Source organism: Passer montanus, unplaced genomic scaffold (assembly GCF_014805655.1).
Source record: "Passer montanus isolate IOZ18808 unplaced genomic scaffold, ASM1480565v1 scaffold15, whole genome shotgun sequence".
Lineage (NCBI taxonomy): Eukaryota > Metazoa > Chordata > Aves > Passeriformes > Passeridae > Passer > Passer montanus.
Genome location: NW_024362051.1, coordinates 8,959,119 through 8,972,249, shown reverse-complemented (window position 1 = coordinate 8,972,249; position 13,131 = coordinate 8,959,119).

The window sequence follows — 13,131 nt, the reverse complement described above, 5'->3', positions numbered from 1 at the left end:
AGAAAAAAAAAGACCAACAAAAAAATTTCCTTTTTTAGCCTATTAACAGCTTAGATTCTCAAGTCACTGGAATGATTCATGATTCCATGTGCAGAAACTACTGCAATTATGCTTTATCTGACTTTTGCTATAGAAAGGCCATTCCAGTCAAGCACGTGGGGGAAAAAACCTAACAAAAGGGGAAAAACACCTCAAGAAAATCATTCTCTAGGTTTTGCACTTTGAAAACTGGATAGATGGGGAAACTTAAGAAAGAGGCTGTGGATTGCTGTTTATTTTATATATTTACTTTTTTTAGTCACGGGTTTGCCGATCAAACACTTTGTGACTTTTGCATAGAGGAAAGCAAATACATTATCTCTGTCATCCCCACCAGAGAGCATCCAAAGGAAACCCGAGAAGGACATCAGGGCCTTCATCAGAAATCACAGGTACCTTCTGTCCTTTTAAACAACCTGGCAGGATTCAAGTCCCAGGAGGCAGAAATGTTATTCAGAACACTAGAAACGATGAAGGATTTTTAAAATAGTTCTTTTCTGTTTGTTCTTTTTTTTTTTCCAAACCCCTTTCCGCCATGTTTGTTTACAATGGGGGATGGAAGCAATTGTATTTAAAATATAGAGAAAACAGGCATCTTGATGCCTTGTTTTGACAGGACCGGGCGTGTGGCAATACTGTCAGTAAGGGGGGTGGGGGGCAGGTGTGTATAGAGAGAGCAGCTTTTATTTTCTGACATTTCATAGCAGTTATATTAATAGTGAAGCTGGGCCAATGGACCCAAAATTCTATTTTTGTATCTATTTTGGTGCTGCATTTACCTTGAACACGGATGGGAAGATGGAGCAGGCTGCTTTGCCCCTCTCTGCTGCCTGGCAGAGAGATGGGGGAGGCTGGCACAGCTTGGTGGGGATGGGGACAGGGGGGAGGGAGGTGGGAAGGGGTGAGCAAAGGGGTTTCTCTTTGCCCAAGAGGTAGCACAGGTTGGCATTGGTGTTTGGGGTGGGGAGAAATGTGCCAAGCACCTCTAGGGTGTTACTTGAAAGCCTGGCTAGGGGCCTGTGGGCAAGCCAAGGGCTTGATGTCCCACTTGTCCCTCTGGGCCCCTGGGTGTGAGCTGGCTGCAGCACCCATGGGGACTCCGTTGTGTTTGTTTGCACTTTAGGGAGAGAGGTGGAAGAGAGCACCAAGGAAGAGACAATCAGTCTGCACTGAAGCACTTGGGGTCAGGTCTGGGTTAGGCTCCAAAGAACGCAGAGAGAAAAGTGACACCCACAGGGTGCATCCACCCTCCTCCCTCTCCTGCCCAGGATGGGAGCAGAGCTGAGCTGGGCTGTGGATCTGCTGCTTGCTGGGAGCACACAGCTCCCTCCTGCAGAGGCTGCAGGAGCTCACAGCAAAGTGCCCCGGGGCACTGCCAGGTCCAGCCCGGCCAGGTCAGCAGCACCCAGGCCTGGGATGGGAGGGTGAAGTCATGCTTAGCCATGGGTGTCTCAACCAGCACAGAAAGGATAAGGTGAGAGGACAAGGGAGCCTGGGACCTGCAGCTGTCCTGCACAGGGATGATGCCAGGAGAATAACACCAGAGAAAACACCAGGGCTTGCAGGGGCTGGGTAGAGGGACATCCATCTCCACAGCTGCCATTCAGCACCTTTCACCAGCACTAAAAACACTTTAGTTTAAGAGGAAAAAAAATTTTTAAAAAGAAAAAAAAAAAAAAAAAAAAAAAAGGAAAGAAAGAAACAAAGGACAAAAATAGCAAGAGGAAAAAAAGAAGAAAAAAATATAAAAACCACAGCTGTCACTGTGTGGACAAGGGCAAATGTTTTGGCAAAGGCCACCCAGTTTTCTGAGTCCCTTTGTAGTGCTGAGGCAGGGACAGGTCACCAGGTCACGCAGTGGGAGCATGAGCCAGCACATCAGCCCTTCCCTCCGCTGGAGCAGCAGAAAACCTGTGGGCTGAGGATCTCTCCTTCCGCTGGCAGACGGTGCTTTCCCAGGCAGGGAGATCTCAAGCAGAGGCGTTATTTGATGCTGGGGCAACGTCCCGAGTCTTGGCTGGAGCCCAAGTCTGCTGCTGGCTCTGGGCTTTTTTGCTGAATTATTGAGCTCTCCCCGCGTGCGCAGGGCCGGCTGTGCCAGCTGCGGTTTGCGATTGCTTCAAACGCCGTGTCCTTGTCTGAGATGAAAGGCAAATCCAGGGAATTTCCTTCCCTGCCCGGCAGCACAGCAGAGGCTTGGCAACCCACATACCACAGCTCCTTCCTCGTGCAGGTGAATGACCTCAAATTGCTGTCATTTGGGTAAAAACAGCCCTGTCTCACTGCCTGGACCTTGCACTTTGGATTGGGGCAATCAGGCTGTGGCTCACACACCTTCTGTCCCCCCAGGCTACCTGGGCTGGCTCTCCAGGGCACAGCAAGGCTCCTTCCTAAAGGAGCTGCCTGTAGCTGAGCAAATCCCACCCCCCATCTTCCCACCTAGCTGAGCTTTGGTCCTACATCAAACCCAAGCACCGAGGGCAGGTGCAGAGCAAGGAGGAGGAAGGCATTTCCATTTCCATTTCATTCTGCTCCAGCTGTACATCAGAGAGTCCCGTGTTCATCCCACACCTCCTGGGTGCAGATGCAGTTATGTCACAGCTGCTGCTTCACTAGAGCTCCAGTGCCACTTCCTGGCACAGAATAAGGCATGTAGGGACTAAAAATCATCAGGAAGATGCTGTTTGTTGCCCATACCACAGCTGCCAGTGGAGCCCATGGAAGTTTAGGGACTGAAATAAGAGTCACACTCTTTACCAGCCTGCCTTGGCTTCCAGTTGAGCTTTGCCAAGCTCTGGGCACGTTTGATGCTCACCATGAGCAGTGTTATTTTCTCTTCCTTAAGCTGCCAGTTTCCATCTGGGCCATTTTGCAGCCCCAGGGCTGCCTGCAGGGTGACAGTGAGCAGCACTCACACCCCACCAGGAAACACACGGGAACCTTGGTGAAGGTGTGACAGTGCTGAGATAACTGTCCCAGGGATGTCCTGCCAGAGAGTTTCACCACCCAGACAAGACTTTAGACTGTCCCTGGCAGGTCTGGGTAGTTTTCAAAATCAAACGTTTTCCTCCATCTGTATCAGGTTGTGTTTAGTCTCTGTATTGCAAAAGAACTCGTTTTGATAAGTTATCTCATCTTTAAAGCAGGCTGCTTTAATGGTGCCAGCAATTATGTTCATCAGTAAGAATGCACAGGGTTTGATATTGCAGGGTAACTTCCCAGTATATTGGTGGAATTTAACTCCATAATTGTTATTTTTCCTTAAGAATGAGGCTCAGAAGCAAAATCTCTGAATAAAACAGCAGTTGTCTGGCAGTAAAGAGAGAAAACTGGGTCCTAATTCACTTGGCTTCTTTGCAAAAAGAAAGCTTTATCCCAAATATTATTTCCAGATGTTGCTGGAAACATATTGCTTTTTGAGCAGGAATTCTTTTTCCTTACGCATAAATATAATTGTCCAGAGTAAAATTGTCCAGCTTAATATATTTTGATCAGGTACAGGAGTTCCTCCCACTTTAATACTTGATCCATCTGGGATTTCAGTGCCATGGAAGCCAGAGAGGTGCTGAAGAGGCTCCAGGACAGAGCAGTGAGCACGTGGGCTGCTGCAATCTGCAGAGCTCAGCCTTGGCCTTGGCCAAGCACCAGCTGCCTGGGAACACTCAGGTCATTCCCTCCATGGCTCTGGTGGTGCCCTAATTCTCCTGTCCTAGAAGACTTTGCTTGTCAGGCCTGGGGGACTTGGCTTCTAAAACTATCAAACAGTTTCAAATGCTGAATAATCTCATATTCTCCAAACAAGAATGTTTTTTGGCTTTGTTTTCCTCAGACTTTTCTGGAAGCTTTTTCTTATTCTTCTGAAGATCTTTCATTTTACAAAGCAAAGATAATTCAAATTACACTGTTGGCTTCCCTTTATCTTGACTATGATTTAAAGACTTCATTTCCCAGTGCTGGTAGGGAAAAAAAAAACCTTAGAAGCATTTACAATGTATATTTATGAAAAGAAAGGAACATATGAAAGGAGAAAAGGCTGTTTTCAGTGGTGCCATATATTTCAAAGGTTGTATACAATCATATCTTTGTACTGTACTACCATTACTTAATAAAACATAGTTCTTAACCCTGTGCCAAAGACAGACAATCTCTTTCAATACGCTATTCCTTGCTCCAAAACCTTGATACTGGCAGCAGTGCACAGCACAATGTGGATCCCAGTACCTCAAACCCCAATCCTGCTCCAGCACCCCACAGAGTTCAGCTCAGCAAAGGAATTATCTGATCTATTCCCAGCTTGGAAGCACCCACACATTCCTGTCTTCTTCTCAAAAGGAGGTGGATGGAAGGGGCATCTTGTGCTGCTCCTGCACCAATGGTTTTCCATTATTTGCATGGAGTGTACTAGTTAAGTAGAAAATTGAGATACTTGATTGTTCTTCAGAGTGCTAGGATGAGCACCAAAGCAGAAGTTAATAGTCATTAATTTTAGCATCTTAAATTACTTCAGGTTCTTTAAGTCTTCCCATTCCCTTCTTCCTTTCTCCTTTACAATTATTTCTTAAGGGCAGTTGCACATCTCTTGCTCAAATGAACCTGCACGAGCCTCTCACTTCATTCGAGTCTAATGCACTTTTCTGTATTCATCTCCCTTTTCTTCATTCCTGTGGGGCTCAGTTCCTCAGCACTGCAGACTTTGAAGGGCCTGAGATTGGTGTCTTGGCAAAATATGGCACTAAAACCATTCCATGGTGACAGCTCCTAGGGAAGAGCTCTCATGGCCAGCCATGCATGGAGATGACTCCTGGGGAATGCCAAGGTGGCCACTGAGAGCTTTCTTGACTGTGCTCTGTGACAGAAAGCAGGGTCAATGAGAGGGAATTCAGTCTCTGGCTGTTATTCCTGTACAGCTCCTTGTTTTACACTGATCCAGCTATACAGCAGCTGCTTATGGGAAACCAGCTCCTTGCGTTCTCTGTCTCCTACCGTGGTGTGGAGCAGAGGCCCCCACCAGAAATCAGCTGCAGTGAACCAGGCAGGGTGGAAGGAGCTGTTGCACTTTGAGCAGAGCACCCACTGAGAGCTCCAGCTCTGCCTGCAGCTGTTTGCAGTGGCTGAGACCTTCTGTGAGAGCAGCTGGCATGAGCAGCCCTGGGGTGATGCCCTCAGGTGGTCCCAGGCTGGAGGAGCACTGAAGGGCACAGCCCAGGTTAGAGGCACCAATGCCAGCGTGGCAGTGGGAAGCACAGCCTGTGCCAGGGGAGGGAGCCCGACCTGAGAGCCCCCAAGCCCAGGAACAATGACCTCTCTTTGCAGCTTTCCTGCTTCAGCTCCTCCCTACCTGATCGTGCTGTCCCAGCACCACCTGCCTGCTGCTGTAACATTGGAAAGGACACAAACCACAGGGCAGGAAACAAGGAGAGTGATGATTTCAGCCCTCAGCAGAGGAAATTACTGGTTAAATTGTCAAATGAGGATCCTGGCAAAGACTGGCAGAGAAGAGGAAGGGGAAGGAAAAGCACCAGGAGAGGTTTAGTTTGCATGCCACGTCACTCCTGCCATCCAAGGCCAACAGGGCCAACAAGGATGGTGCAAGGCAGCATGGATTATATGATTGTATTAAAATATGACTATCAAGTCTGGCAAACCTAAGCTGCAGTCCTTGTGCAGTTCACTGCCAGATTTCTGAGCAGAAATGACGAGGGAGTTTTATGTTTGTGATATTCCTGCTCCTGGGTCTATTACAGACAGTGCTGAAGCCCATCCTGGGATAGGACTGGGTCCCAACAGTGCTGGAGCTGGGTCAGCTATGGTTTGACCCAGACCATGCACAGGGAGAGGGAAGAGATGGAACAGATTCAGCACAAGCTGACGTTGCCACTCTGGGGAAAGGCAGGGGGATTGTTGAGTCTTGGTTTAACAATCCCTGCAGCACTCAGAGCCTCAAAAAGCACAAGGGAGAGGGAGCAGCAGCTCCCAGCCAGGAGAGGGGACAAAACCCTGTCCCCAGACTGAGGGTCAAGTATGTCAGCGCTTCCAGTACAAAATCATCCATGTTTTCCTGGGCAGAGGATGATACCAGCATAAATAAGCCATCAGCACAGCTTGAATTTAGCTTTTATTTACAGATTTTCCACTTGAATTGCGTAAGTAGCTTAAGTCAAACAAGGACATCCTCCTCACCTATCCAGGAAACTGGGGCATGAGGTATCATCAGTAACCATGTGCCCAGGCTGTGATCATGTCATTGCTGTGGCACATGAGTCAAGTTTGGCACAAGCAGGGGCAGGTTGAGCTGCCTGGAGCTGCCAGGTCTGAGGGACACAGAGCTCACGGGTAGTTTTTGCTGCTAAGGCTTTTGAGAAGCTGGGCCCAGGACTGTTAGCACTGTAGCAAGCCAAAATCCCCTTCCCCAGAGGGTCTGTGGGAGGATATCTGCCTTATCCAGCACTTGGTGACACTGCAGCACTGCTGGGTCACCTGTCTGACAAAGACATGAATCAGGCTTCAGGCTGCAACCAGTTGAGCCAGATGGCCTAGGTTAAACACACCACAGAATTTGGGCACTAAATTACTGCTCCAGGGTCAAGCCTGAACCACCTTTGCAGTGAGGACACCATTGCAGTCACAATTACAGAGGAGGCCTGGGAACTGCTGAAAGCAGCACCGCCCTGTCAGAGCCCTGCACACATCAGCAGAGCATGGCCTGCAGTGGTAACAGAGCTGGGGCCTGGGCTCCAGTGTTTCTGGCTTGGCACCTAATCCCAGAACACTGACCTTCACTGAACGAAAACTATGCAATATTGGAGATTGTGCCATGGGAGGTGCCTTAGCCACCTCTCCTGGGTATGCACTCACACATTCTCAGAAGTATCCTCACCACAGTTACTCAGGCTGGGGTGAAGAACCAAGGAGTTCCTGAGGAGCAGGGCCAGCTCTGGAGCTTGTGATGTGCCACAACCATGTTGTGACCACAGCCAGGTCTGCTCTGCTGAGGCTGCACTGTTAGAAAGTAGGAGAGTCCTAAGAGTTTGGTTCCCCAGGCAAAGCAGAGTGAAGGCAGGGATCTGAAAAGAGAAAGGAAGAGCAGATCAAGGACCACATAAGGCAGAGGAACCTGGAGTAGTCACTCTTTGCTGTAGTTAAGTGCAGTCACTGCAACCAATATGGTCTTCCTGGGAGTCAAGGCTTTAATTAATAAGTTGCTGCTTATTCCTTGAGGGGCTGGAAAGAGAATTCAGGAGGCTGAACTTGTCCCATGGAAGAGACATGGGACACCACGAGCGGTGTCACTTCTGAAAGCAGGGCTCGAGAAACCAGCAAGGAAAGGAAGTGGAGAGGGGGCAGCCCCTGTTACCTAAGAATGGTGCTGGGAACACACCTTGCTGCATGCCAAGGTGTGGGACACAGGTACATCCTTCACAGGCAGGAGTGTAACCATCCTGGCAAGTCCTGGTTCAGATGCATGCCTCTACTTGCCATCAATCCCACTTTTGATCAGGATAACCAGAATAATTTTTAAAAATATCTAATGACTTAGGCTATTGTTGCATCTTCTCACTACCATTTTAAGTGGCTGTGGCCAGTCCCTTGGTCACAGCAGTAGAGCTCAGCTGTACAAGAGATGCTCAGCTAGAGCCTGACCCTACAAAATCTTAGCACAAGGAAGCAGAAGTTCCTTTGCCTTGTGCTTATCTAGGCCAGGGAACAACTGAACCAGGGCTTTGAAACACTCCGCTCTGCCTACACTGAATCTGTACTTTCCTTTCTATTCCAATCTTCCCACATCTGCTATATTTTTGTACAAAACACTGTCATTCTTCCAATTCCAGGGATAGATCAGATGAGAAAATAAGTTCAGAAACAGCATGAGCCAAGCTGACAAATCCCCACATTAACCTACTCAGAGTGGAGAACTGTAAAAACAGCAACTCCACACTCAGACTGATGTCCCACCCCACCCCATTCACAGCCCTCCAGCCCTGCCCAGTGCCACTTAACTTGACAGGGCATTTAAGAGACACACAAACACATTTCAGAACAATAATTGATCCATCCATCCTTACATCAGGTCACAACAGCAGGTTAATCTGGGGATCTGTCAGCTTTGGGAGCATTCAAATTATAACTTTTGGGAAACAAACATTAAGATCCAAACAGCGATGTTATGTGAGAATTTGCAAGGCAGCTAAGCAGTTAACCTTCCCCTTGCTGGGAAGAGTGAGCTGTTGTGCTTGAACTCTGCCTCTGAGCTCCTTCTCACTGTACAAGCAGCCTGGTGCTCCCTGTGACCAGGGCAGTGGGTCAGGGGACACCAGCAGCTCCAGAGGTACCTGAGGCACAAAGGCCAAGGGACTTACCTCACCACATGCACGTGGAATGAATGATCCTGAAAAATGCACTGCCTGGAGCGCCTCAAGCCTACTGTGAAATGGAATTCCTACGTAAAAAGAGAAGTTTATGTGGTTCCCAAGTCTGGTCATGACATACTGACAGCACTAACCATGACCAGAGCTTAACTCTTCTTTCATGGGCTTACCGAGCTGCAGCAAAGGTTTGACTGTTTCAAAAGAACTGAAATAGGAGGTAACTGTGCTAAAAGCCATTCATATTTGTGTGTGTGAGAGATACAGCAAAACTTCAGTGGATTAAGAGACTGAGAGATGTAAAGACAAAGCAACACACAGAGGACTTCACCTAAAAATGGCCTGACATGCAAAGGTCACTGCATTCCATCGCAGTTTGCCATCCTGCAGCATTGGTGACACCACTCTGGAAACAGCCTTGGAACCTTGAAGATGCTCAAGCCTGTCCCAAACAGTTGTCACCACCCACCTGAGATCAAACCACAGCCATGAACAGGCTAAACATCGTGGACAGTGGCATTTTATGGACTGTGTTGTCTCTCACCTTCTACCACAGTGTGCAGCATATCATGCTTGTTAAATTACAACTAAGGAGTACTGAAAAACTTACTTAAGTGACATAAATAAAGGGGGGGGGAGGACCCTCAAATTTCTCCCATCCAACTATAAACGCACACCCATTTACATTGTTTTGTAAATGAATTTAGAAGAAAAATAAAAATATTAAGATATTTCTCTTCAGGACAACCATTGCACATTTGGTTTTGCTTTGGAGGGGAGATACACACAGCAGAAATATTCTCCAATTGAAAATATGCAAAACAAATAGAAGTGGGAACAGTTCAGCACCTAGACAGCATTTTCCTTCTGTCCTTGATGAACGTTATCTCAGTTTCCCACAGCATTTACTTCACTAATCAAACCCTCAAAATCTGGTATCTAGGAAGAATAACTCACCAAAATTTCAGAAAAAAGCCTAATAAGCAGTGGCATTGTACTGCCCCATTTTCTGTATCTCTCCCATCTGCAAGCCATTTGTATGAAGAAAATCTTTGTTTCCAAAACTTGGCTAACTAAGGCCCATTTGTTCCCAAACACAACAGCGCCTTGATGCTGTTTACAGCAGGGGCAGCCAAAGGCTGGGCGGGTTCAGCAGCAGCACTGGGAGATGTTACAGGGTGCCCCGGGAGGGCAATGCCAGCCACCCTCCCTCAGGGTTAGGATGTGGGGTTTCACACAGACCCACACCTTGGCTGTAGGACAGAGCCTCCTGACACACAGGTCCACCACAGCCCCTGTATCAGCGTTATTTGTCAGCACTGAATCCAGATTTGAGCTATTTACGTGGGGTTTCATTTGCTTGCTAAAAAAAAAAAAAACACGCCAAGGTTGTTCATCAACAGGAAAAGATGGCAACAAGGTCAGAGTGTTCTTCTTCAATCTCACCAAGTGACATTAAATTGACCATCAACAGGAAAAGATGGCAACAAGGTCAGAGTGTTCTTCTTCAATCTCACCAAGATCTCAGAAGCAGTGACATTAAATTGACACAGCTTGATCACCTTTTCAGCACAGGAAAAAGGAGCAGCTGCTCTCAACAGGACAAAACTCATCTCCCTTTAACTTCACATGAGCCTCTTTAAAACAATGAAAGAGCTGCGTATGCAGCTGTTTTCTTTGCAAGGTGGGTGCTGAAATATCCACATCTCACAGGACATAACCAGAAAAATATTCAGAGTAAGAATCCCTGGAGTTAATGTAAGAAGGAAAGAAGTGGGCAATGCAAGTGCTCTCTGAGTACCTCTACTGGTTCATTTACACGAGTTGAAAAAAGAATGGAAAAGTCAGTGCTTTTTAATTTTCATGCTACTCTCCAAGAACAAAGGAGGCAGGTGAGAAATATAAAATATAAAGTGCAGTCGTGTTTAAAACATAAGATGTAAAATTTTTCAAATTAATCAGCTTAATCATGAAGTACTTTCATATCTTCTCCCTTTCCACCTTAAAAAGGGATGTCCCTGTATTTTCTGTATGAATTTACTATATATACATATGTATAAATCTATACATACACAAAATTGGTATGGCCTTACACTCCATTTAAGGATATTTTGCTACATTGGTCAGAGCGCAAAGCAATTGCTTCCTTCAAATCAGTATTTTTACATCATGAAGACATAAACCTGTAACTTAAGACAATTTGCATGACCACACAGCCACAGTGGCAAATTATTTTTCTGGCTTGTAAAAAAAATTTTAAAACAGAAGTTCTATTTCAGCAGTTTGAAGATGGAATGTAAAGTTTCTGCTGTTAAATGTATATAAAATATATTTATTGAATCATACATTCATGCTGATTCCAATAAAAAAATTAAAGATTTTTCTGAAATTTCTCTCCATGGATTTTTTTACTGCTGGTTGTTCCACGCAGCAGCTGGAAACACAAAGAAAAATTTATTTCTTGTACTATTTTGCAAGCTAGGACATTATTTATATATAGCTTTAAAATTCTTCAGAAGATGGAGTGACCTTGGTGCAAACACCCAAAATGACATTTCAGAATGCAGGACTCACACTGAATCACAAAGATGGTCACAATAAAGTGTTTTTCCTTCCACTGTCAGGTGCTTTGTCAAGTTTGAAATATCACCAGTGAAACAGCAGGTCCCTTTGGGCTTGGCAAATGGCATTTTGTGGCAGGAAACAGAAGGGCAGCATCCTGCCCCTCACATTTATTCTGAGAACATGCCATTACTCTAAAACTGTCTTTAAGTGATGATGGAATTTGAAAGAATTTTATTCAGTTTCGTGTTTCATAACCAAAAGTTATTAATGGACCACCTTTCCCCATTCTTCCATATAACATGCAACCAACTTTCCCAACTTACTGTTGGGAAATTAAATCATCAATGAGGGAATTCCTTCCTCCCACAGCACACACAGCTTAAAACTGCACAGTGTGTGCTCCTATCCCCAAGAAAAACCTTGGAATGGAGCAAAAACAGCAAAGAAACACAATTTGTTCAAAAATATGCCCTTCCATGATGTGCAGAATGAGCAGCTGCAGAGATCAACTCCAGATCTTCACACCTGCACCCAGAACCATCCTGTTCACAAGGCACAGTGAACTCCCAGGGCTCAAGGGCATCTCTGCCATGTGGCACCAGAGGGAAGTTGCTCAGATTGAACTCAGAGCTCACTGTTCCCACACAGGCTCTTTTCTACCTCAGGAGTAAATCCTCTCTGCCAAGCTCCCAGCAAGCTCACCACTTCCACACTCATCTGTGTGTGGATAGTGGACACCCAGCAACACCAGAGCTACAGTCTGAGCAAATTTAAAGAAAAATAAGCAAAAAGGGCCCTGCAGAGCGCGGAGTGATCCCAGTCTGAATCCTGAAATGCAGAACCAACATTCCAGAACACCTCAGTTCAGCTTTACAAAAACAGCCCCACACACGTCTGCTGGTGCATGCCAGTACTGCAGATGTTTCTCTGTGCTCAAGGGGTAACTTAAATCTTTAATTGTGCAATGCTCTTGAAGAAAGAAAAGGCAGCAGAGGCAGATCATGGTTTCCAGTTCTGGTTTGGGTGCCACGAAACACCCTCATTTCTACTTGTCTCACACTATTAAGATCAGCAGAAGAGGCCAGATCACACCAGCCACACATGAAACACACTCTACTCTCAGAGGGCAGATCAAGCTATCATGACCATGAAGGTTATTCCAGATCTGTCCATGTGGCTGTGATGGGTGCAAAAGTCTGAGAACTCTAGACAGCTTTTCTTCAGTTGCCAACTCCCTGCAGAGCACTGGGACACCAAGAGCACTTCAGTACCACCACCACCTTGTCTTGTCAGGAGGCACTAGACATGAGACACATAAAGAGTCTGATTCATTTCACACTGTAGTATTTGGTTCCTAGAAAGAGCTGGGCTACCTTGGTTATTCGCCTCCCTGGAGCTCATGGAGCCCACTGCAGCCAGCTGAGGCAAATCAAATTGTGGTTTCTTCATAGTCATCTTCAAGAATGCAGCACTGGAGGCCTTAGACAAGAGGTACTGAGGTTTTAACAGTACAGCAAGGCAGAAACCAGAAGGGTTGGGAGCTACAGAAAGCCTAAACATCAAAACCAATGTGCAACATCTTAGAGCAGGCCTCTTCAGAAGACTTTGTTATTAGCGAGTCACAGAGCCACCAAAATGCAAATAACCAAGAGTCTACAACATAACTTTCTTTTTAAAGTATTTCTTTACAAGACATTCCCACAGAATTTTAAGTAAATATTTTATTTGCCTGTCATCTTGGGACAAGAACATGACTTTCTGGGTCAACATATTGAGTATGATTGATATGAGAACAAGCACACACTTCACCCTTTAAAATTCTTTACTGACACTCTTCTTTCAAATCAGACAGCAATGAGCCAGAACTGTCCAGCTCCCACTACAGAAATGGGGGTTCAAGCTTATGGATGCTTTTGCAGATTTGGTTAAGAGCTGTAAAAGCTTCTGTTAAAAGCACTTTGATAAGTCTGAAGTGCAACCTGTTACTGCAGTCTTCGGATTCAACATCAAGAACAGTAGAAACCCAACAAAGGGGAAAAAAACATATCACAAACAACAAGGACAGGGTTCAGTAAAAGACCTCCACTGCATACTTTCAGCTCGCAGGCATTCCTGATAGGAAAAATGCAGACAGCTTTTGTTCTTTAAAAAAATACCAGTTACC